The 24,303-nt window shown below is 36.5% G+C and overlaps 1 protein-coding gene and 1 pseudogene across 1 annotated transcript in view; one reads left to right on the forward strand and one right to left on the reverse strand.

Moving 5' to 3' along the window:
• Positions 1-24,303, reverse strand: part of BMPR1A (bone morphogenetic protein receptor type 1A) — a 136,437-nt gene that overhangs the window by 75,623 nt on the left and 36,511 nt on the right. The window lies entirely within an intron of this gene.
• On the forward strand, positions 2,395-4,563 carry LOC123649746 (annotated as a pseudogene).

The raw sequence follows: 24,303 nt of genomic DNA on the forward strand, positions 1-24,303 counted from the left end.
ACTATCTTAACTTGGATCTTCTTATTATATTAAATTCTCTTATTTAAGCAATTTTCAGTTGTCAAAAGTAACCCAGAAGATACAGTGAGTTAGGAACAGATACACCATTCGTTTCCATGAATTCAACTGATATCTGCACAATATTAACTCCCTTAAATTTATACCTCAGCCCAGATATTCTTTTGAATTAGATACATGCTTTCAAACTACCAAACAGCTCTGTTAAACATTTCCTACAGTGGTACATCATGACAACAGTATCAATATAAAAGCCATCACTTACTAGCACAAAAATTGTTTATGTACCTGTAATTCACGTTTTTGGCTAATAGCACAATCTACCCAACTGCCAAAATTTGAAATCTTGGGATCATAAGCCCTACCCTCTCAGCTTCATATAGTATATTTACGCAGTTATTAAATGCTGCCTGTTCTTTCTAAGTCTGATATACGTATCTTCAAAATCTGTGTCTCCTCCCCTCTATATACATCATGTAGTGCAGGCTCTCATCTTTCTTTCTTTTTTTAGACAGAGTCTCACTCCGTTGCCCTGGCTAGAGTGCCGTGGCGTCAGCCTAGCTCACAGCAACCTCCAACTCTTGGGTTCAAGTGATCCTCCTGCCTCAGCCTCCCGAGTAGCTGGGACTACAGGCATGTGCCACCATGCCCAGCTAATTTTTTCTATATATATTTTTAGCTGTCTATATAATTTCTTTCTATTTTTAGTAGAGACGGGGTCTTGCTCTTGCTCAGGCTGGTCTTGAACTCCTGGGCTCAAACAATCCGCCCGCCTCGGCCTCCCAGAGCACTAGGATTATAGGCATGAGCCACCACGCCCGGCCTCTCATCTTTCTTATAGCCCACCTCAATTCTTAACCTCTATTCATTGTCCCTGTGTTCCTAAAAGATCACTGTGCTTTATGAAAAGATTATAAATATCATATGTCATTAGGAAAATATGAATTCAAAGTACAATGAGATACTGCTACACAGCCATTAGAATGGCCAAAATCAAAAAGACAGACAATACTAAGTGTTGGTGAGCACACAGAGAAACTGGAACCCTCATACATTGCTGATGGGACTGTAAGATGATGCAGTCACTTTGGGGAACAATTTGCCAGTTTCTTAAAGTTAAATATAAACTCACCATAGAATCCCAAATATCCTCTATATAGGAACCTAAACAAGAGAAATGAAAATATGTATCCACACAAAGACCTATCTACAAATGTTCACAGGAGCTCTACTCATAATGTCTGCAAGCTGGAAACAACCCAAACATCCACCAACTGCTAAATGCATAAATGCTAAATGCATAAACAAAGTGTGGCATAACCTCATAATGGAATACTATCAGGCAATAAAAAGGAACAAACTACTAATACATATTACAACATGAATGAGCCTCAAAACATGCTAAGTGAAAGCAGTCAGATGGAAAATACTACATATTGTATGATTCCATGTATACCAAATGTTTAGAAAAGGCAAATTTAGAGACAGAAAACAAAGCAGTGGTTGCCTAGACCAAAAGGTACAAGTGAGTAACTGTGGGAAGTGATGAAAATATTCTAAAATATCCACAGCACAAGTCTAAACATTTTCTAAAAATAAAAAGCACACTTTAAAAATTTTCAATGATTTCCAATTATTTACAAAATGAAGTTCGAATTCTTTAGGAGGACACTCATAGACTGCTATAATCTGCTTTCAACCTATTTAACCTGCCTGTCTTCTGCTACAATCCCTGCCAAAAAGCCTCCTGCTGGCTATAGTAAACTATGTGTTTGCTGTTTCCTAAATACGCCAGCCTACTTAGTACTTCTACCTTTTTTCACAGTTGCAATTCCATTTCAAAAGTCAAAGTGTTCTTATCTTTTATCTTTTGCCAGGTGAACTTCCATTTGTCCTCACAAAGACCTACCTCAAATACCTCCTCCTTGTTCAATCTTCCCCATTCCCTTATGTAGTTGCTTATTCTAAAGGAGTCCAGTAATAACACATTGTGCACTTACCACAATGAATTATGATGAACTGCTCATACATATTTCATTTTTACAAATGTTATCATACAGCAATACCATTTTACTAGTGCTGTGTCCCTAGTGTTTTAAGCATAGTCCAGCGCCCGACATATAGGAGGTAATCAATACACTTGTGAATAAGTGAATCATGTGTTACACTGAACAGAAAAATCCAAAAGTAGGTAAAATGAGCTCTGCACTGGAAAGACATTTGTATAAGGATGCTTACTGCCACTATTACATAAGAAAAACAGGAAGTTATCCAATGTCACCTAAATGTTTATCAGTATGGGATCAATTAAACAGTTACACTAAAACACTATACAGTCATTTAAAAGAATGAGAAATCTTATCTATTTTTATGGACATGGAAAGAGGTCCCAAGTACTTTAAGTTTTAAAAAAATATAAAATAAGTCACTCCTTTTATTTAAAAGAGCAAACAAAACTATACACACATACATAAGTACGTGTGTGTACCACATATGAGGAAGGTGAAAGGCTGGCTGACATATGCAACAGCTTTGGTGTAGACAAAAAAGTGGAAATAACATCTGCTGACAGCCCATCAACTGACAAATGGATAAACAAAACATATCCACACAATGGAATATTATTCAGCCATAAAAATAAAGGAAGCCATACAAAGAACTGATTCATGATACAATATGGATGAACCTGGGAAGTTGCTAAGTAAAAGAAGCCAGACACAAAGGGCCACACATTGTATGACTTCATTTATACGTAATATTCAGAATAGGCAATTCCACAGACACAGAAAGCAAATCACCAGCTGTCTAGGGCTGGCGAGTGGGAGTGGGAATGGAGAATGACACCAAACGTATGATCCACGAAGAAAAAAACATAATAAATTGGACATCATCAAAATTAAAAATACTTACTCTACAAAAGACTCTGTTGGGAAAGTGAAAAAAAGGTACAGACTACGAAAATATATTTGCAAACTACATATGAGACAAAGGACTCATCTAGAATATATAAAGAAATCTCAAAACTCCAAGTCTGTGGGGGTGGGGGGCGGTGCACAGACTTGGGTCTCTATTCAGCAGGATGGGGTTTGTAACCAGGCCTTATTCTTAAAGGCCTACTTTAAGAGATACCAAGTGAAATTTAGAAGATGATGAGAGGGTAAAACTGCTTACTACACTCAGAAGAGCTTGGCAATATAGGGTAAAAGTAAGCACAACACACCCAAATACAGAATGATAGTCTGTGTAACTAACATACTGTTTGTCAGACTGCTTGGGCCCGTATAGAAGGGGACATGATAGTCTGCACAGTTTATGCACATGAGCTACCAAAATATGGTGTGAAGACTGTCAATGGAAAAAAGTTAAATTTTGTAAAATAATTTTAAAGAGATTTATTTTGAGTCAAATTTGAAGATTATGACCTGGAGTTATGTCCAAGAGGTCTTGAGTAAGTGGACTCGTTGTGGCTGGGTTATAGTTTGATTTTATATATTTTAGGGAGACAGGGGTTATAGGTAAAGTTATAAATTAATATGTGGGAAGCATATATTGGTTTGGCCTGAAAAGGTGGGCCACTTTGAATTGAGGGGTTATAGGTTATAGGTGGGTTTAAAGATTTTTTGGTTTATAATTGGTTAAAGACATGAAGTTTTATTTAAAGGTTTGGAATGTTTTAATATAGTTGTTATTAGAGATAAGTTACCGGGCATATATTTGTTGTATAAATTGAGGACCTGTAGGTTTGTCTTGTATAGTCTTAGGCCTGTCAATGGGTTATAAAGGATGTTCCCAAGAAGGGAGGGGGGCATGATGAGGCATGTCTGATCTCCTTCCTCCTGGCAGGCAATTTAGTTTTAGGATACTCCTTTGGTCACGAGGGTGTCCATTTAGTCAGCCGGTGGAGGGGGTGAGCCTTAAAATTTTATTTTGGCTTACAAGGTTGACCTGACAAATTGTGCTGCAGCATACCGTACTGGCCTGTCGCTGGCCCGCAAGCTTCGCAGTAGGTTTGGCATGGACAAGATCTACAAGCCCAAGTGGAGGTGACTGGAGATGAATACAATGTGGAAAGCTTCGATGGCCAGCTTGGTGCTTTTACGGGCTATTTGGATGCAGCCCTTGCCAGAACCACTACTGGAAATAAAGTTTTGAGGGCCCTGAAGGGAGCTGTGGATGCAGGCTTGTCTATCCCTCAAAGTACCAAACGATTTCCCTGGTTACAATTCTGAAGGCAAGGAATTTAACACAGAAGTACATGGGAAGCACACCGTGGGTTGGAATGTTGCAGATTATATGCGTTATCTGGTGGAAGAAGACGAAGACGCTCACAAGAAAAAGCTCTCTCAATACATAAAGAACGTCACTCCAGACATGATGGAGGAGATATATATGTAAGAAAGCTATACAAGATAATCCAGTCTATGAGAAGAAATCCCAAGAAAGAAGAGGCGGAACCGTCCCAAAATGTCCCTTGCCCAGAACAAAGACTGGGTAGCTCAGAAGGCAAGCTTCCTCAGAGCTCAGGAGCAGGCTGCTGAAAGCTAAGCCAAACAGCAATTTTCTTTGAGGATTTTTCACATAAAGACAATAAATTTATTAAGCAACCCCTCCCAAAACAAACAAAAATCTCAAAACTCAACAGTACAAAAAAAATTCAACTAGAAAATTGGGCAAAAAATATGAAGAGACATTTCACTGAAGAGGATATATGGGTGGCAAATAATCCCATGAAAACATATGGTCAACATTACCAGACATCAGGGAAACAGAAATTAAGACTGCTGAGATCATCACTACATACCTATTGGTGCAGCTAAAATAAAAAAGTGACAAAACCAGGTGCTGACAAGAATGCGAAGAAAATGGATCTCTCATGCATTGCTGGTGAGCACGTAAAATGGCACAGCCACTCTGGAAAAGTTTGGCAGTTTCTTCAAAAACTAAATATACGCTAACATGCAACTCACCAACTGTACTCCCAGGCATTGACAAAGATTCTTGCTTGGTCAGGTTCCTGAACTATCTCCTACACCCATCTGTGCACTTCCTTATAAAATCCAGTTTTAGCCAAGAACCTAAGTTAAGCAAGCACCCCCCACCCTGGTATCTGATCAGGTTCCTCATCCTCCACCATCCCCCAGGTGATGTCTGGTCACCCTGACCTGTCTTCAGCAAGAATCCTGTTAGGTTGGTTTAGCCAGAATCCTCCTTACCCCCTGATGTTTCTTCTTGGTAATTTCCCATCCACTGACCCCACCTGCTCTTTAGCCATCACCTCCCACTTGCCCAAGCTATACTAAGCACCGAGGCCAATCTCTGCCCCATGGCAGGACACTGCAGCAGCAGTCCCTGCACCTACAGTGATAGTCTTTATCATGCTTTAACAAGTGTCATGGAATCACTTTTTCTTTAACGGCACCTGTCCCAAAGAAATAAAAATTTATGTCCACACAAAAACCTCAACATAATAAATGTTCATAGCTGCTTTATTTTTAATAGCCAAAAACTAGGAGCAGGGGGAATTATCCTTCAACAGGTAAATGGCTGAACAAACTATGGTACATCCATAATGAAATCCTATTCAGCAATAAAAAGGAAAGAACTGTTGATTCACATTACTTGGATAGATCTCAAGGAATTAGGCTAAGGGGAAAAAAAGCTAATTTCAAAAGGTCACACACTAGATAATTCCATTAAATAGTCTCAAAATGACAAAATCACAGAGACGAAAAACAGATTAACAGTTGCCAAGGGGGCAGGTGTGTGTAGTACAAGGGAGAACTTTGTGGTGATGGAATTTGTGTCTTGCTGCCACGGTGGTTACTTAAATCTACCACACGTATGTTTACAGAACATAGAACTATACATGAAAGATACCAATATCAATTTCTGGTTTGATACTGTATTATGGGTAGTAAGAAGTAACTATCAGGGGAAAGATGAAGGGTGCAAGGGACCTCTCCTTACTATTTTTGCAATTTCCTGTGAATCTATAATTACTTCAAAATTTTAAAAAATCTATTTTCTAAAGATAGTGCTTTTACCTCTGTGTTCCATTAGATCTTGAATAGTAAAATAACTCTTCAAAGACTATTCAAGACATCATCTTTCTTTTATGTGGGTATAAGTATACATATGTGTGTATATACCTATGTGCTTCTTTTTTTTTTTTTTTGAGACAGGGTTTCACTCTGTCTCCCGGGATCTCTCATGCATTGCCAGTGAGCATATAAGTGGCGTGATAACGCAATGGTGTGATCATAGCTCCCTGCAACCTCAAACTCCTGGGCTCACACAATCCTCCTGCTTCAGCCTCCTGGGTAGCTGAGACTACAGGCACGTGCCACCACATATGGCTGGGTTTTTAAAAATTTTTGTAGAGACAAGGGTCTCGCTATGTTGCTCAGGCTGGTCTTGAACTACTGGCCTCAAATAATCGTCCTGCCTTGGCCTCCCAAAGTGCTAGGATTATGGGCAGCGTGAGCCACAGCATCTGGCCACATGTGCATTTTTTGAATAGCAAAGAAGAAAAGATTAGCTAGGAAACTTCAATTCTGCAGTGGTTTCTAGTTTCCTATGGAATGAAGAGTCCCCAGAGTAGAGGACTAAACAAAACAGCAGTTCCCAGGTCAACTTCTGAGTCCTCAGTCTTAAGTTAGGAAATGGCCTTTTCCTCTTGGTATACCTCCTCCTCTGCTCTGTGAAGCAGTGGTTATCCCAAGGTGAGTGTCAATCTGTTCTAGGGGTAGCACCTGCAGCAAAATTAACCCCCAGATAATCATCTATCTCTATGTTCTTTCTCACTTTATCTTTCCCAACTATGAAGCATGAAAACCACTTCGATATTCTTTTATTCACTACAATTTAATAACATACTATAACATAAGACATTTAAATTATTTGATACATCCTCTTTACTTTTCCAAAGTAAATCCAATTTAGTCAGTACAGAAATATACCGCATGTCACCTGTTTTTCTCCTATAGAGCAGTGGTCCCCAAACTTTTTGGCACCAGGGACTGGTTTCATGGAAGACAATTTTTCCACGGACTGGGGAGAGGGGACAGTGGGAATGGTTTCAGATGATTCAAGCGCATTACATTTATTGTGCAGACAAACCTCTCTGCTATTGACTATCTGTATTTGCAGCTGCTCTCCAGTACTAGCGTCACCTAGCGTCACTACCTCAGCTCCATTTCAGACCATCAGACATTAGATTCTCAGCCTAGATCCCTCACATGCACAGTTTACAGTAGGGTTTGTGCTGTGAGAATCTAATGTTGCCACTGATCTGACAGGAGGCGGAGCTCAGGCGGTGAGTGAGCAATGGGAAGTAGCTATAAATACAGATGAAGTTTCTTCTGCTGCTCGCCTCCTGCTGTGTGGCCCTGTTCCTAATAGGCCACAGACTGGTACCAATTCAGGGGTTGGGGACTGTAGCTATGGAGGTGTTCAGAAATTACCAATAGATCATTTGTTTTATTGGCTGATAAGTAAAAGTACCTTGGAGCAAGCTACTCTGAATTTCACCACATGAAACAATAAAATTTCTACTATGAGGAATTATCAGGAAGTGATTCTGGATTGCTAAGGGTCCACTGATTCTTTTAAAATGTGCATTGTTGCACCTTCTCAACACATAAAGAAATTTAGAATTGACATTATGAACACCAATTACAGAGTTATGCTATAATACAGTGAAATCATCAGGGACTATGAATACATACTGTTTATTCTAGACCTAAATGGTCCCCAAAGAGTGTTGTGTCTACTTATTTACTTGCTTATTTGTATGTTTTAGCTTGTATTCCCATCTTTTTCTTAAGTTTTCTCTTCTTTGCTAACACCTACCTGGAATGCACATTTGCCAATAACACTACCCTCTACCCATTTTTCATTTACATCATCCCTGGGAATCAGAAAGTTCTATAGCAGCAGCCCCCAACCTCCCCAACTGTTTTGGCACCACGGACTGGTTTCAGGATGATTCAGGCAGTTTCATGGAAGACAATTTTTCCATGGGAACAGGCGGGGCGGGGGGGGGGGGTACTCAGACTGTGATATGATTGATGGAGGAGGCAAGTAGCTGAAGCTTCTCAACCACCACTGTGCCCCCTGCCTTCCTAAGTTTCACTGGTGGCAGGGCAGGGTGTTGGGGACCCCGCAGGGAAATAAAAAGGCTGCATATGACTGAACACATCTTCCATTACAATGAATTAATTGTTATGCTGTGATATTATGATTGAAAAAAAAAAGACCACTTAAGGAGAAGGGAAAGATGACATACCTGAATGAGTCAACCCAGGAAAAAACAAAGATGGGTGGAGCTTAAAAGCAAACACATCTCAGACTCCTACTTGACATTTCTAAATAGATATGCTAAAACTCAAAACACATGAAACATAACTCATCTTGCTTTTCCATCTTCTCACAAACCTGCTCCTCTTGAATTCCTTATTTGGCTTAATCCACAACTGTTTAAAAGAAAACATTTTGCCATTACCTAGTAAAGTTGACAGTACACATACCAAAGATACAACAATTCTAGCTCTGGGTATAAAACCTAGAGGACCGTTTCTATACAGCTACAGTGAGACATGCACAACAATATTTACAGCATTTTTTTCTTAATAGCAAAAACTAGACGAAACCCAAGTGTCAAAGAACAGCAAAATGGATAAGCTGTAATATACTCACAAAATGGAATTATCACATTGTAGTGAAAATGAATGAACCTCAGCTAAGAATGTCAATATGAATGAAATCTCAAAATTAAAATGTTGACTTAAAAAAACAAGTCCAAGATGAATACATACATACAGTATAATTCCATTCTTATAAAGCTCAAAAATAGGACAAGCAAAAAAAAAATGTATATTAAAGAGAAAATACCAAATGTGGTAAATCTTACAGAAAAACTAAGGGAATAACACCAAAATTTAGGAGGGCAGTTAACTCTGGAGAGGGAGAAGTAATTGTCTGGAGGCATAAAGGGGTTCAAAGATGCCATTACATTTTTTAAGAAAAAAGGTTGGGCCAGATTTATTCACTTATGATTATTATTATTTAAAATGTACATCTATATTATACATACCTTTGTGTGTAGAATAGGTTTTAGAATATAAATTCTATTTTAATCTGAAGCAAACACAGCTAAATGTTAGTATTTTTAAAATCTGTGTATTTAGCTACATACCCAGATGACATAAATGTCTTTACATTTATGAAAATGTGCATAATTGTCTATTATGTATATTACAGACATAGTACTATAGCACTTTCCGTATTTTTGGAATATATCATACTAACAACATTAAGAGTAAATTACTGCAAGACCATATTTTGAAATTTGAGGACACTGTATCACAAATCTTTAAGAGCAATACATCAAAACAAATATTAAGCTATTATAAAATGAAAAAAACAGAATGTAAAAAAATTTACTTCACCTCCTAATGTAATGCAATGGAAAATACACAATGCTATCTACATTGTATTCATTACAAAATATTTTAATTTTAATGCATTAATAGTCATGAAATATGATCATCAAACTGTGGGATATCCTATATATAAAAAGAAAAAACATGATGAGATTGCATAAAAGACCACGGGGGCAGGGGTAGTAGAGGTGGGATAGTGGCTAAAGAAATTTAACAGTCAAATGCAATATATATATATATTTTTTTTTTCCTTGATTGGTTCCTGGATCAAAAATCAAAACAGCTATAAAGAACTGTTCTGGTGGGAAAATAAAGGAAATGTAAATAAGGGTCACATATTAGATAATATTATATTAATACTAAATCTCTTAGGTTTGATAATAACTCTTCAGGAAAACAACCTGTTCTTAGGATATACCTGCTAAAATATGTAGGGGTTAACTGTCTAGATGTTTGCAGTTTACTTTCAAATAGCTCAGAAACAAAATGTATGTTTTTATAAACAGAGAGAAAGAGAAAGCAAATGAGGCAAAATGTTTGCAAGTGAATGAGTATTTACTATCCATTCAACTATGAATTTGAAAGTTTTTAAAGTAAAAATGTGTGAAATATGTACTTTATTAGTTACGAGTAATAATTTTACTTTTAGGGTTTATTGAACAATGTTGGTCTGAGTTTATTGAAATCAAATATTGACAGATGCACAAGGAAGTCCCAAAGATCTTTCCTCTGCCAGCAAATTTTTAAACGTCTTTTTCTGGAAATTGTGAATTATAAGTTGAATGAAAAATTAAATCTTGCTTAAAAGGTCAAAGATTGTGTCTGTGCTTCAGAAACAAGGGCAAGAACTTTTTTTTGGCAATTCAATTATACAATATATAATTTATGAAGATTTTATTTGATATTGCCGAAATAGCTATTAATATAACCATACTGATATATTACAATAGTATTTCTAAATGTCCTATTTAGCAAATAGAAGAATATTTAAAATTTCTTTCCCAAAATAGATTTATTTCCTAATGATGCATACTCTAAGATTATATTTAAAATATTTTTCAAGATTGCTAAGCAGATAGTAAGGGTGGATCGAATTTGTTTACATGGATACAGTTTCCTTAAAAACTAATTACACTTCATGAAAAATGGATAACCATCTATCACCTTAAGGACATGCACTGGTTATGCCAGAATTTAATTCAATCAATCTGTCATATAATATGTGACTTAATTATTATTTACTAAAAACTTAAAATTATCTTTACTAAAAACCCAGTTGTCACTCACCCAAGATGTATCAATGAGAGTAATGATATTCTAGAAATTGGAGAAAATGAAATTCTTTTCAATTAACAGCACCCCTGTAAAATCTATCACTTGTATAGGAGTATGTAAACTAATCACATCCAACAGGAGGGGGAAATAGTCTAGAGATACTTCCTCCAAAGGCCAGGTATGGGACAGTGTTGCTACATGTCTGTAGGTGGGTAAATACACAGGGAAGAAAGTTTTAGCTGGGAAGCCTACATTTAAGCTCTCATCTCTATGTGATGAGAGGCAGGTAGTTAATTACTGTACAGCACTGTCTTTTAAATCAGTGAGTCACATGCCTAAGGGAGGGGCCTATATGCAGCACAGGCAGCAACTAGGGCAATCAAGGAAGATATCAAAAGGAAGCAACACAAGGTTCCAGAGAGTTGCAGGCAGACAATTAGAAGCAACTACCCCAATATAATGCACATAATCCAACAGCCTGACTAGGGACTACCCACCTTCTTGCAAAAACATACCCTGTACCTTTGGGACTAAATTTGTGAGGCTAGATATATTTGAATTTCAGAGAATATTCTTTTTTCTTCCTTTATTCTTTTTTTTTTTTCCTTTGGACCACTTACACCAAAGAATTTCAGAGAATATTCTATCATCAACAGACAAGTGAGACTTAGAAAGAAAAAAAAATATATAATACTTCCAGGGGCACTGTAGCAAATTTGAAACCACTTAAGATACAGTTCCCTACACCTACAAGCAACATTTAATCAACATGGGGAATCAAGCCATAAAGATATTAAAATTTAAATAATGAAACCAGATGACAATACAAATGTTGTCATACCACTACACATGATGATTAACTAAGGAGCACAAAAGACCACTGTTTCACAGGTGGGAAGATCACCAGGGCTGACTCCAGAGAAGTAACTTAAGGTAGCCTTCCAAGGACTGGCAGGATTTGACAGCATGCAAGGAAGGGGGTGGTGCAGCTTCAAACAGGTATTCTGTGGGGAGAGCCCAGGAAGGGTGCCCTGTGCCCGGCCATGGTTCCACAGGGGAGCCACATTCTAGGGTGGAGGAGCAGGATCATCAATGTATGGTCTGACCCAGATGACAAATACACAGGCCCCCTGAGGCCCACAGCAGACATCAATACTCATTTCAGTTCTCCTTGGAACCAAGCATTAAAGACCTCACAGTCCTTCTCAACATAGAACCCCTAGCAGCCAAGATGTCAAGATGTTTGAAATCATCTACCATTCTTTTAGGAAGGAGAGGGTAAAAGTGAGGAATATAGGGATAAGAGCATGGCTCTGGCCAGACTGAGTACCAAGGTTAGATTTCTGGCTACTCCACTTACCTGTCATAATCCTTTGACCAAAGTTGCTTAACTTCCTCTATACCTAATCTGTAAAATGAGTACAATAATTGCATGCATCTGAAAGGTGAGGATCAAAGGAGTTAATATAGGGATAGAACTTACAACAGTGCCAGGCAAACAGTAAGCACTTTCTAAGTGTAAACTACTATTATTGTTCTCTATCAATAGGAAACCAACTGTATTCTCCAAGAGTAATTAGAAGTTTTTGTAAGAAAGTAATGTAAGCAGCTGTATTAAAAGGTTCCTAGATACAGAAAACATTCTGAATCACTGATAGAAACACCATTCAGTACTTAATAACAATGCCTAATAGCATCAAACACTTGCTGGTTGATTTAAGAACAAAATTATGGCAACAATGATATTTACTGAGCTCTGTTTTTTGAACATTTACTATGTGCCAGTTACTGTGCTAAATTCTATACATTTATTATCTTATTGAAGCCTTAAGATAAGCCCAGGAGACAGGTACCACTACTAATTCCATATTATAGATTACGAAAACTGAGACTCAGAGTGGTTCAGTAATCTGGCCAAAGTCATACGGTTAATAAATGGCAGAGAGTTGGAATTTAAACCCAGATCAGTCTGACTCCAGACACTGCACTTTTAAAATTGATGCCATACTTTCTCTTCCCAAAACCTGTGCCAGTCATCCATGATATAACAAGAGAGTAAAATCCAGAATACTATTTAGATGAAAATGTTCTAAAACTGACTAAGATGATGGTTGTACAGATCTGCACATATACTAAAAACCACTGAAATGTGTCTTTTAAGTGGGTGAATTGTATATGTGAATTCTATCTCAATAAAGCTGTTTAAAAAATTCTTACCAAAAAATAGTAAAATTAGGCTATAGAGTAATTAGGATTTTATCTACACACAAACTAAGACTAGAATAAAACGAGAGATGTGAATTTACTTAGGATAGAAAAATGAATACTTTCAGAACAGAAAGATTTAGAATCTACATATATATACACATTCACACAGACATCCCCACACTCAAGTCTGACCTGAGTAATGAATAAAATTTAGATCAAGAAATATCTGTGGCTAACCATGATGTAGCGGTGATACCCTTAGAATCCAGTTTACCATTTTGGCAAGAGAGGGAAAACAACACATTCATCATATTGTTATACTCACTTTTAGTAAGGGAGCAGCATAAATTGTAGGCAGTAGCATGAAATTTGTTTGAAAAATGTAATGATCTCTTAATCTTTGAAGTTGATGTTGTACGTACCATTACTTTTAGGAGATGAGATGCATAGTCAAAGGAAGCACCAAACTTCAAGCATAAATTTCTAATTTGAGGATAAAAATTAGTTTTCTAGGAAAAGCCAAGTTGCAAAGATCTTAAACTTTATGTAACTGAAGTTTTCCCAGATAGGCAAATTGTTATGAAATATGGTATTTTTAATACACATACAGAGATGTCTACAGATGGAAGTGGCTTAGAAAATAAGTAGCAATCAAGCTTTTTATGTGTGAGGATACAGTCACAGAAATTAAAAGGTAAGATAAACAGATACAAGCCGAGTACTTATTTGATACATGGCTGGTTTTACAACATTCACATACTTGTCACATTTAATTCTCAAAACAAGTCTATAAGGTAGGTACTCTTCATCTTCATTCAACACATATTTACTGGGTGCTAGCTATGTGTCCCGGGAACTAAACTTGGGGATACAGCAATGAATCCAAAAAACAAAGAATCCAAAAACCCTGCCCTCTTGGAAATTATATCCTATTTCCCTGTGTGTTTCAAAGGGCTCTACAGAGTCAGATTTAGTAGGTGGCAGAGATGGGATTCCAGTTCATATATGACAGATCACAAGTACATATTTTGATTCACTCAAACTATGATTCTAGCACGTGTAACTACTGCTCAACAGAAGAAAAAAATAACTTCTACATTTATCTAAATAACACTTATTTTGAGAATTTTGAGTATTTTGCTGTTTGGTTTATACTACTGCCCTCAATATAGGAAACGATCTGTAACAAACTTCCTTCCATCTACTTTGTAAATTTTAAAGCAAAAAAAAATCACTGAGCTAAAAGAAATATGAAGACTTCTTCATTTGTTCCCTAAAGTTATTAACCAAAGAACGAATGATTTCATGCTTCAGCAAACTTCTTAAAATACTGGGGGAAGATTTGCTAGTATTTTGTTGAGGATTTTTCCATCAGTGCTCATAAGGGATATTTGACTGTGGTTTCCTTATAGTGTCTTTTTCTGGCTTTGGTGTCAAGGTAACGAATAGCCTCATAGCATGAGTTACCTCATCTTTACCACCTCTTTAATTTTTTGGAAAAAATTGAGGACTGGTGTTTGTTCTTCTTCAAGTGTTGGGTAGAATTTACCAGCGAAGCCATCAGGTTCAGAGCTTCGTCAGCAGATTTATTCCAATCTCTTTACTAGTTACAGATTTATTCCAATTTTCTATTTCTTCATGATTTAGTCTTGATAGGTTTTGTTTCCAGGAATCTGTCCATTTTTTCTAGGTTATCCAATTTGTTGGTGTACAATTGTTCCCAGTACTCTTTTATTCGTACACCCATGTTCACAGCAGCATTATTATAGCTAAAATGTGGAAGCAATCCAGGTGTCTATCAATGAATGAATAGATAAGCAAAATGTGGCATACACATACAATGGAATATTATTCAGCCTTTAAAACAGGGAAATTCTGATACCTGTTACAATATGGATAAATCTTAAGGACATTATACTAGGTGAAATAAACCAGTCACCAAAAGAAAAACACTACATGATTCCACTTACATGAGGTACTTAGAATAGTCAAAATCATAGACACAGAAGTAGAACCTTGGTTGCCAGGGTAGGGGGAAGGGAGAAGGAACAGTCATTGTTTAGTGAGTTTAGTTTTAGTTTTTACTAGGTTAAAAGAGTTCTGCAGATGAATGGTGGTGATGATTGTACAAGATTATTAATGTATTTAATACCACTGAAGTGTACACTTAAAAATGGTTAAGATGATAAATTTTATGCATATATATTTTTACCACAATGAAAAAAACTGGAAAAAGAATATTGAGGGAATGCAGATATTGAAGAGCTTCAGCACAAAGACTATGTGCTAAGTTTTTCCTTTTACTTATATTTTCATAGGTAGCAAAAAAACATCCCTACAGACCATTTAAAGCATGCCAGAAGGGCAGAAACACAAAACCAATGTACTATAGCCTACTATTTCAAAATGAGCTAAAAACATTAAGAAAATTACATAAAGTATGAAAAACAACATCAGAATGGAAGAAACTCAGAAATGTGAGAACATGACTCAGCAAAGATTTAGAAATAAACAAAAAAAATATTTCAGAAATAAAGAATAAAACTAAGGAACAAAAGAGTGAATAAACACAACTGATAATGCCCTAAGAGAAATGGAATATGAGAAGAACAATTGTAAAAGTAAAAAAAAAAAAAAAATGAAGAAATAAAAGGATTCTAGAGAAAGTGACAAAAATCGTTCCAACTTTTAACAGGAATCCCTGGAGAAAGCCAAAGTAAGGGAACAGCCAATACTAAAAACTGTAATTCAAAACAATTTGACTAAAGTAAAAGATTAGAAACTATATATTAAGGCATACACTGTATACTTGAGAATATTGAGCCAAAATAATCAACACCAAGATTTATTAAAATTACAGGATTTTTAAGGAAAAAATATTATTTGGGCATCCAGGCAAAAACATCAAGGGAAAAAAATTACATTAACAACAGACTTTCCAAAATAAGTATTTTATGCCAGAAAAAAATTAAAATACTCAAGGAAAGAAAATGAAAGCCAAGAATTTTATTGTTAGTATAACTATTTTTCAAATATAAACATTACACATATCATCATATAAAAACTTCAGGGACTATTGTTCCTATGAGCCTTTCTGGAGAAATCTACTAGAAAATGAGTTTCAGAGAACCAACATAAATAGGGGGATGTTGACATGAAGACTGGAGATGAGCATTAAATAGTTACTTGTAGACTAAATGGGGATGAAAACAGAGTATGATGGGTATAATGCGCATATATGCTCTAATGGCTACATGAACTGGTAACATATAGAACACAACTACACAGGTAATGCAGGGGAATGGAGAGCATATGCAAAAAAAATGTTTTCAATTGGTGGTGGATATATTCGTATTGTTATTCTACAACTGTCAGATATGAAATGTGTGACAAAATAAATGAGTAATTATGGAAGATTCTATCACCCTTATGTCCTTGAAAATCAGGATTCCCAATTTTTATCTGCAAGTATATCCACTGAAAAGACCTAGAAACAAAGACTAAACCATCCAAGCATCTCTACAGTCCTGATTAGGGTTTTGGAATACCATTTTCCATTGGGAAAAAAAAAAACAACAAGGCTTCTTGGAGATACTTCAGGTGTGAGGCAGAAAGTGTAGATGTTCCTGGAATGTCTTGTTTTACAAAGTAGTAGGGGAATTTCAGAAACTATGTGAATCATGTCAAAAGGACTCAGAAGCCAACCTGAAGACATTCCCATGGCCAAAAATGGGACAGTTTGACTTTCAACAAGTATAAAAACTACAGTGGATTGAACCAATAAATGGGTTCATATCAATTCAAAAAAGAAAAGAAAACCAACCACCTTCCGAAAAGACAGGGAGCCAATTCATTATTTCAAAAATTGTTACAGTTCCAACTATATGACATTCTAGAAACAGCAAACTATGAAGGAAGTAAAAAGATTAGTGGTTGCCAGGGGTTGAGGGGAAGGAGGGATAAATAGGTGGAGCACAGAGAATTTTTAGGGCAGTGAAACTACTCTGTATGATACTATAATGTGGATACACATCATTATATATTTGTCAAAACCCATATACTGTACAACACCGAGAGTGAACCCTAATGTAATGCATAGACTGGTTAATAATGACATGTCAACATAGATTCATCAGTTGTAACACACACACGCTGCTCTTATAGGGGATGCTCACAGTGGGGCAGGCTATGCCCGTGTGGATCAGGGAGAATACAGGAACTCCCTGTATTTGCCCTTCAGTTTTGCTGTGAACCTAAAACTGCTCTTAAAAATAGTCTATTAAAAGAAACTGCTAAGTTAAAAAAAAAAAAGCCTCAAGCATTTATCTTGCCTTTCCTATTTCCTGGAAAACCAATATGGAAATATTTCTTTATAAATATACCAATAATCCCATTCCAAGGTATTTACCTAGTGAAATGAAAATTTATGTTAGAACAAAAATATATGCATGAATGTATACAGCAGCCCTATTCATAATCACCAAAAACTAGAAACAACCCAAGAAGTCCTTCAAGAAGTGAATGGATAAACAAACTGGCACATCCATTCAAGGGAATACTGACCAACAACACAAAGGAACAAGACTATTGATACATGCAACATCTTGGATGGATTCCAAAGGGCATAATAATGCTAAGTGAAAGAAGCCAGTCTTAAAAGGGTATTTCAAAAAGACAAAACTATGGTGACAGAGAACAGATTGGTGGTTTCCAAGGGTTAGGGAAGGGGTAAGTGTGTGACTACAAAGGGACAGCATGAAGGAGTTTTTAGGTGACCGAATTATTCTGTGTAGTGATTGTGGTGGTAGTTACATTAATCTATAGATGTGTTAAAATTCATAGAACTATATACCCCCCAAAAGGTCAATTTTAACAGTATAATAATTTTAAAAATAAAATTTAAAAGTCATTGAACATAATCTGATCAAGTCTCTCGACATAGCTGCCAATTTGTAGAAAATACAGAAGAGAGAGGAAGTTGAACTGTACCATGAGAACACAATAAAAAAAAAAATCCAGACCATAGGAAACTACAGTTCAAACACACACAATTCTTCAACAGATAAATGGGGGTGGGGGGGGGGCAGTAGAGGGAAGAACCAGTAGATTAAAATAGACTTAAAAGACATATTAAGATACATACACAAAAAAAGTTACAAAGAAAAAAATAGATAAACTAAACATTATGAAAATTAAGAACTGTAGTGCTTTAAAGGGCACCATAAAGAAAGTGAAAAGTAGGCCTCCTGCGGTGGCTCGTGCCTGTAATCCTAGCACTTTGGGAGGTCAAAAGGCAGGAGAATCCCTCAAGGCCAGAAGTTCGTAGATCAGCCTGAACAAAGACAAGACCCCATGTCTACAAAAAACAGAAAAATTAGCCAGGCATGGTGTGCACACCTGTAGTCCCGGCCATTCGGGGGGGCTGAGGCAGGAGGATCTCTGGAGCCCAGGAGTTTGAGGTTGCAGTGAACTAAGATGACACCACTGACTCTAGCCCACGAGAGCAAGACCTTTTCTCAAAAAAAAAAAAAAAAGAAAAAAGAAAAAGAAAGTGAAAAGACAACCCACAGAATGGGAGAAAAAATTTCCAAATCATGTGTCTGATAAGGACTTATACCTAGAACATAGAAAGACCCATTACAATTCAATAATAAAAAGACAACCCAATTAAAAAATGGGCAAAGGATCTGAAAGATACGTTTCTCGAAAGAACATAAGCAAATGAGCAATAAGCACACGAATACATGTGAACATTAGTAATCAGGGAAATACAAATAAAAACCACAATGAAATACCACTTCATACCCAGTAGGATGGCTATAATCAAAAAAATATTAATAATAACAAGTGTTGGTGAAGACTGGAGAAACTGGAACCCTGATACACTGCTGGTAGGAATGTAAATGTTGCAGCCAATTTGGAAAAGAAAACCAGTTCTTCAAATGGTTAAACATAGAGTTACTTGATGATTCTATAATTCCACACCTATACAACTGAGAGAAATAAAAACCTATTTCCACACAAAAACTTAAAAAAGAATGTTCACAGTAGCATTATGAACAACAGGCAAAAAGTGGAAATAACCCAAACGTGTATTAACTGATGAATAGATAAATTAACCTATACAATGGAGTAATATTCAGCAATAAAACGAAATGAAGTACTGATACATGCTACAACATGGATGAGCCTTGAAAACAACGTGCGAGGTGAAATAAGCCAAACACCAATATGTGATTCCACCCACATGAGGTACCTAGAATAGGCAAATTCATAGAAAACAGAAAGTAGACTAGTGGTTACCAGAGGCTGGAAGGAGGGAGTAATGGGGAATTATTGTTTAATGGGTACAGAGTTTCTATTTGGGATGATGAAAAGTTCTAAAAATGCACAGTGGTGATGATCGCACAACACTGTAAATGTACTTAAAGCCAATGAATTGTACACTTAGAATGATTAAAATGGTAAATTTTATGTTATATATATTTTACAATTTTAATAAAACAGCAGGAAAAGTTGAGAGTGATTTTTTGCCTTCCCTGTCACTGAGAAGAGATTTTCACGATAAATAAACTATTCATAATAAGAGAAGTGAAACTAAAATAGATAGGAGAGCACTGGACTCACTCTCTCTGAGTTCAAGTTTTGTTTGTTCCACGACAGGAATACCATTTACAATTCAAGTATTGACAAAACTTTCAAAGCATGTAACTGGAACCCCTATGAGTAACCTGTGATGAATGAAACAACAGAGATTATAGAAGATAGGCATGTAATGTCCTGACTGGGGTATCAGTGGGAGATGAGGAGGGGACAGAGAAGGGAATTCTGGAAACAGAAAACCAGAATGCTTGACCATAAACTGAGGCAAAATGCCAGTGGTGATTGTGAAAGTGATATCAAAACTGTAGCACTTCATAGTTTAAAAACAGGTTTTCACCCACATTCTAAGTGAATTTGACAATAATCTCATGACTTAAGTCAATATTATTCTCAATTTTTATGGGAGCTGGGGTTCAGACAGGACAAGTGGCTTGTCAATGAGTAGGAGACTAGGATACAAACTCAGGCCATAGTTTCAAATCCCTAAACTCAATTATGTTCCACCAGGGCCTTTGATCCATCCACATTGATGCACGTAACAATAGTTCATTCCTTTCTGATGCTGAATAGAATTCCACGGTATAGATGTGTCAGTTTTTTTTAACCATTCAGCAGTCAAAAGAACTTTTGGCTTGTTCCCAGTTTGAGGCAATTATGAATAGAGGTGCTGTATGCGTTCACATACAGGTTTTTGTGTGAACCTAAGTCTACATTTCACTAGGATAAATACCTAGCAATGAAAATGCAGATATATTTTATAAAGGGATACTTCCCCTGTAATTTGGGAATTTCAACTATTATTTGATTTTCCATGGAATAAGAATGCCAGGAACAAATATTTGTTTCTTTCACTTATCAGCTTTTTAAATAATGAACTGGGTCTCTATCTTCTCTGAAAATGTAAACAAATAGTGAATTCTAATTAATGATGTGCATAATGAAGTATTTAGTGGGAACTGCACTGATGTCTGCAAATATTTTGCAATATATAAAATAGTGAAATGGATTAATCAATTCAGAGGGATGACAGATAAATAGGCACATATATCCATATAGGTGTTCATAGTAGAATTATTTTAACTTCTTTGTATGTTTGAAATTTTTCATCAAAATGTTGGAAAGTACAGTACTTTTTTGTACTGTAACATGCAGCCACAGATTTTGCTAAAAGCAAGACAAATTCTGCTGCACATTCAAGAAATACTTTTGAAAGTAATTCCTACATCTCATACCAATAATTCAGGCTCAAACACAGCACAACCTTAATATAACACAGATGTTAAGGGAAAAGCCTTAAAATTTTCATTATAAAATCTGTGTTACAAATTATAGAAAAAATTACCTAATTTTAAAAACACCTATTTTCTTTAAATTTATAATTCAAAAAGAAAATATCAACTTTGGGTTTCCAGTCCAGCATGTAATTTGCTTGGAAACTGATTCTCAAACTTCACAAGTAAGAAATTGAACAAACTGAAAAATCAACGCTTTTAGGATCCATCAGAGAAATGAGGTCACAGGGCAAACCACTGGCCCCCAAATTGGAGACAGACAGGCAACTTACAAAGGATCACAACTTACCAGAGCAGAAACACATGAACAGAACCTCAGCAGGAAGGAGTGCTGGTGTAAGAAAACCTGAATTATAACTAACAAAAATCTCTTCATGCTTACAGCAAGGGGAGGGGAAAAGGAACCCTGTTGAAACACACCAGAGCATTCAGTTCTTCTTAACAAGTCTGCATTTAGCAAAAACTACTTAACCAGAGCCTAACTAACCTGGGAGGAAAGAAATACCCAACTCCATCTGACTCTAGGCTTCCATATAGAAGGGAAATAGCCAATTCCAGCTCCCTGTAGACAACAGAGTAGAGAAATGCCCAACTCTAGCCCTCCTACAGCCTTCCATGTGAGGGAAGGGGAAAAGACTGAGAGGCACTGGCTAAGTTTACAGTCTAGGGACACAGACTCACTAAAAGGCTGAGAACCAATCTTAAGACTATACATCACTTCCCCTCCCCCCACACCTTACCCACATTACTAAAGGCCTATTTACAGCAGTTCCTTTTACCCAGTTAAGAACATGTCTGGCTATCAGGAAGAAAGTACAAGGCCTATTAAAAGGCAAGAAACTTAGTTTGAGGAAAAAGAGAAAGCATCAGACCCAGACTCAGATATGACAGGGATGTTGGAACTATCAGACCAAGAATTCAAAACTATGATTAATATGCTAAAGACTCTAATGGATAAAGCAGACAGCATGCAGAACAGAGGGATAAAGTAAGAAGAGATGGAAATTCTGAGAGAGAATCAAAAAGAAATGTTAGAGATCAAAAACAATGTTAACAAATTAAAAATGGTTTGATGTGCTCACTAACAGATTGAACATGGCTGAGGAAAGAACTGCTCAGCTTGAGCATAGCTCAAGAGAAACCTCCAAAATCAAAAAGAAAAAAGGCTGGGAAAAAAAAAGGAACCCAATATCCAAGAACCATGGGACAACTACACAACATGTAACGCATGTGTAATGGGAATATCAGGAGAAGAAAAAGAGAAAAGAAATAACAATATTTGAAGCAATGACTAAGTATTTCCCCAAATCAGTGTCAGACACAGAACCATAGATCCAGGAACCTCAGAGAACACCAGGTAGGATAAATGCCCAAAAAACTACACTAAAGCTTATAATATGCCAACTCCAGAAAATCAAAGATAACAGAAAACCTTAAAACCAGGGGGGAAAACACTGTACTCACAGAGTAACAAAGGTAGGAATTATATCCCATATCTCCTCAAAAACTCGAGTGGAGTAAAATACTTAAAGTGTTGAGGGGGGAAAAAACCCAATCAAACTAGCATTCTGTATGCTGAGAAAGTATCCTTCAAAAGAGAAAGAGAAATACTTTCTCTCTCAGACAAACGAACATTGAGGGAATTTATCATCGGTAGATCTGTCTTGCAAGAAATGTTAAAAAGTTCTGTAGGGAGAAAGAAATTGATACAGGCCAGAAACTTGGGTCTAAATGGAAAAAGAAACAACATTACAGAAGGAATAAGTGAAGGCAAATAAAAATATTTATTTTTCTTATTCTTTTCTTTTTTCTTTTTTTTGAAACAAGGTCTCACTCTGTTGCCCACAATGGAGTGTGATGGCACAATCATAAGCTCACTGCAACCTCAAACTCCTGGGCTCCAGTGATCCTCCTGCCTCAGCCTCCCAAAGTGCCAAAGTGCGGGGATTACACTTGAGCCACCATGCCCAGCTATTTTTCTTATTCTTAATTGATCTAGCAGAAAATAGCTTGTTCAAAATAATAGCAACAATGTATTGGATTATATACACTTACATATAAGTGAAATAAATGAAAGCAATGGTATAATGGATGGCAGGAAGCAATTAGGAATATTTTGTTATTACAAGGTATTTGCACTACCCATAAAGTAGTATAGTGTTATTTCAAAGTGGATGTGGATTTGCTGTAAATGTGTATTGCAAACTTTAGGGAAACTGCTAAAAAGGTAAAAATATATATATATTTGATATGCTAAGAAGGAAGAGAAAATGGAATCACATAAAAAGCTCAATTAAATCAATATGGTAGAAAAAGAGTGGAAGAGAAAAGAACAAAGAATAAGGGCAGGAAATAGAAAACAGTAACAGACATAGATATTAAATTCAACTATATCAATAATCACATTAAACTTCAACAGTCTACATACATCAATTAAAAGACAGAAACAGAACGGATCAAAAAATAAGACCCAATTATCTACTTTAAATATTAATATAAAGACATATATAGATTAAAAGTAAAAGGGGTGGTCCAGATGCTGTGGTTCACACCTGTAACACTAACACTCTGGGAGGCCGAGGTGGGAGTATTGCTTGAGTTCAGGAGTTTGAGAGCAGCCTCAGCAAGAGCAAGACCCCATCTCTACAAAATGTCCCATAGAGTTCATTGGTCTTTACTATTGATAGTTGTAGAATGGTGATTTTCTTCCAGTTTTGTCACTAGATCTACATTTATCATTCTGAATTCTATCGTAAGAATTCTTCTTACTCCCTTATCTATCTAGCTGTTATCACTATGGACTGTTAGATGCCTATTTTATTCAATGAGTTATAATCCATTACAGCCCTTATGTTTTTTCATGTTCAAATTGTCCCAGATTTTGACAGTAGGAGTCTCTTCATTCTGGCTCTGGTGTTCTTTGGATATGGGATATGGCCCCATCTTTTTTTTTTTTTTAAAGCACTTCTTTACTTTGACACAATAATGTTCTAAGCCTTGTCTTGGACCTTCTTTGCCCCATCTCTGGACTCCATCATGTCTCTGAGGAGCCTTAGTTTTTCTTACTGGGAATTGATACGTAGAAACCAAAATCTGGGCATTGGGTGTTCTCATTAGTACTGAAGTGTCATTGCTTCTAGCCCCTTTCAGTGAACGTATCCTGGAAATATAAAGCCAGACCTACAAGATTTCTTTTGCCTTTCTTCATTCCATATTTTATTCTAATTTATTTTTAAATTTTTAAAAATTGAGGCTGGGCGTGGTGGCTCACGCCTGTAATCCCAGCACTCTGGAAGGCCGAGGCGGGAGGATTGCTCGAGGTCAGGAGTTCGAGACCAGCGTGAGCAAGAGCGAGACCCTGTCTCTACTAAAAAAAAAAAAAAAAAAAAATAGAAAGAAATTAACCCGACAACTAAAAATATATAGAAAAAATTAGCCAGGCATGGTGGTGCATGCCTGTAGTC

The sequence above is a fragment of the Lemur catta genome, chromosome 14 (assembly GCF_020740605.2).
Source record: "Lemur catta isolate mLemCat1 chromosome 14, mLemCat1.pri, whole genome shotgun sequence".
Taxonomy (NCBI): domain Eukaryota; kingdom Metazoa; phylum Chordata; class Mammalia; order Primates; family Lemuridae; genus Lemur; species Lemur catta.